At 36.4% G+C, this 2995-nt stretch overlaps 1 protein-coding gene across 4 annotated transcripts in view; it reads right to left on the bottom strand.

Moving 5' to 3' along the window:
• The window catches only part of LOC107083498 (glycerophosphodiester phosphodiesterase domain-containing protein 5-like), a 47160-nt gene extending 44389 nt beyond the window's left edge, over positions 1-2771 (bottom strand). For all 4 annotated transcript variants that reach the window (XR_001481183.1, XR_001481184.1, XM_015372794.1 and 1 more), the window contains exon 1: positions 2492-2771. The gene's annotated coding sequence lies outside the window, so the exon portion shown is untranslated. The remainder of the gene's footprint in view (positions 1-2491) is intronic.
• Between the last annotated feature and the right edge of the window lie 224 nt (positions 2772-2995).

Below are 2995 nucleotides of genomic sequence, written 5' to 3'. Positions count from 1 at the left end.
TATATATATATATAAAGAAAGAAATGAGTTTAGATAAATTCCTGCATTTTTTTCAGAAGATAAACAATTTTGAAAAATGTTTAAAGTAAATACTATCCTAATGCTAAAAGCTGCTAAAGATGGTTTAAAAAATGCCATCATTGTTTTTTATTTTTCTTAAACAAATAAAACCAAGAACTTTAGAAACATCACCTTTTTTTAAACGAGTTATTTATCTTTATTTAATATATGTTGGATTTAATAGCTTAGAAATTAAGAACAGGTAGAACTAGGACAGAATTTATAGCTTTGTTGCCTTTTGTTGTACCACTAGTATGTAATGTATGTACATCAAAACCTAAGCTGTGTTTCTACATTGTAGATTTCAATATGTTATCCTGATTCATTCGTGGCTAATGTATCCAGCTATCAACAATCAGAAACATGCTAGAAAGTCTGAATCAAGTCAAAAAAAAATTTTTATTGAAACATTAATCCCATGATCACTCCTTTTTACCAACTCAAACCAACTCTGATATAGAATATGTAAATATATGTGGATACAAGTGAAGGAGAGAGCATAAATGGAGCCGACAGCTTCTGAATAGCAAAAAATAACTGACTCAATCCCCCTCTGGAGATCTTTGCTTGTGTTTGACAGATCACCCAGGTGTGTTTCCTCTGGTATCTTAAGCTGACAAACGGGATCTGGATCTATGCAGGAATGATCAAGCAGACAGCTCTAGCTCAGCTAAACTGTAGATAAAAAAAACTAAATAAAAAGACAAATGGCTACATTAAACATCTTAGACTTAAACTGTTTGTTTTGCCGTGCTCGCTAAACAAACCATGTCTAATCAGCAGCAAATCACTTTATAAACTCAGCAAAAGGCATTTCTGTAAATCTGGGCCAATTGGAGATAACCAGGAATGGATTTTATTCTGTTCTCTGGACTCATACTAGTTTAAATCCAAACTTTTAGATTATTTTCTTAAGAACATTATTTCCTGAACTGTCTACATGTATTCTATGGATTATTACTCAAGTGGCTCAGCTGTAACTTTAACAAATCTAAATGAAATGTTTATTTTCCCACATGGAGAACATGATAAATGTAACTGCAGGGAAATCCAGTCCCTGCACTACAACTCATCTGATTAATTAAACAACATCAAGGAAAATGAGGGAGAGAAAAAAACAGAAAAAGACTAATCTCACATCGTAAATTTGAAATCCCTCAGAGAAAACTCTTGACTAAACACCTTTAAATCTCCAGAGAAGTCATTAATCATGCGCCTTCAGGTTGATTTGTGACATACGATGATGTTGCCCGTCCGCTGAAGCTCCACATGAAAACAAACAAATCTCTGCTAATTTCAGTGAGGGCATAGCAGTAGGGGAAAAGCAGGTGAGTATTTTTCCATGAATCCTGCTGGTTTGACAACTTGGGTAAGAACACAAGGGTTCAACATTTCTGGATACAATTCAAAACAAAAATACATAAAAAGGATCACTTTTCTTCAATTCAAAATAAAAAAACAGGAAATCATTTCTACCAACAGTTTGACACCTTCTACACTGATATTTGATTTTAATTCCTATACATAGAATGAAGTATTAATGTGCTCACACAGTACTTTGAAACTTTAGTGTTGAAATTGTGTTACCAAAACAATTGCATGAAAAAAATATCCTATTGATCCAAAAGTGAAAGTAAATGTTTTTCCAAATCTAATGTTTATGTTTATAGCTGTAGGCAGGGAGGCTCTCCTGTAGTGGTCTGAGTTGCAGTGGATCTGGAGAAGCTTTTTACAGAATAAACTGTCATCCCTGTAGTTTTATGACTCTTCCTATAGTTGTGGCAGGAGAAAACTGTTCAAACAGTGGGTATTTTCAGCAGGCTGAAAAGACACAGTGTTGCAACCCAGGTGAAGAGATTCAGAGAAGCAATTATATAACTACAACACTTTCACTGGGATCTTCCTTTATTAAACTGACAAGATTTTCAGCAGCATTGAAAGTAGGATAGAAAATCTCCTTGAAGCAGAAATTGTAATATAAAACCTTGAAATATTATGAAACTGATAACCAGTTCAAACTTGGACTCAAGTGGACCCTTCTGCAAGTTTCTTCCTGTGATTAAAATAATGCAGAAACCGATGGCTTTCAACTGTGCAGAAGCTGTTAAAGGAATGCAAATCGATGATAAACAATGATTGGTTTCTCTAATTTTATGGATCAGTCTAAATGGGAAGCACTTAGGGACACACCATTATGGATTCAAAGCCCTGCAATTCTGTTTTGATTGATAGGGTTACCAGTACAACTATGCCTGTAGTCTGCAAGGTTAGGATTAGACTTAACTCACTGTATAAAGTTACAGGAATGTTAGCCCATGTTACCATGGTTACAATGAATTTGCCAGCACTACACAAGTCCTTGTACGTTATTGGAAAATAACGTATACAGGTGGAAATAATGTGAAATCAGCTCCAATCAGCCAACACTCACCTGTGTTTCTGAGGGAACGTTCATTTGTTTTCTGTCCGCTCGGTAAAAAGTTGAGCCCAAACGGGGACAAACTGCTGACAAAGCCGAAGTTTTACAACGAGAACAAAAGAAAAAACAGCGAGCTACTGGGCTGGTTTGGAGTAAGCGAAAAATAGCCGTCCTGCTTTCAGCGTGTCTGACTCCTCCGTCTGCCTCCCTTTCCGTGGGTTTGAGCAGGGATACGTCCTGTACTCCGGCTAGCTGCACTAAAAGGTGGGAGGAGAGAGGCTCGGTCTACTTTATCTCCAGCCCTGTGTGTAGTGAGGGAGGGGAGTGTCACCGGGATGACTTTATTCCAGCTCTGCGCGTTCACGGTGCGTGAAAAACACACGGTAATCAGACTACACAAACATAGGAGGAGATAAACATATGTTATATTTTAACTTCGTTCAAAAATATGATACAAATTGTACTCTAATCACTAGAACAACTGGCTTACTTGCAATTAAATCATACCGGTTTTTA

The sequence above is a fragment of the Cyprinodon variegatus genome, unplaced genomic scaffold (genome assembly GCF_000732505.1).
Source record: "Cyprinodon variegatus isolate N-32 unplaced genomic scaffold, C_variegatus-1.0 Scaffold75, whole genome shotgun sequence".
In the NCBI taxonomy this organism is placed as follows: domain Eukaryota; kingdom Metazoa; phylum Chordata; class Actinopteri; order Cyprinodontiformes; family Cyprinodontidae; genus Cyprinodon; species Cyprinodon variegatus.
This window is presented reverse-complemented; position numbering and strand designations above follow the sequence as displayed.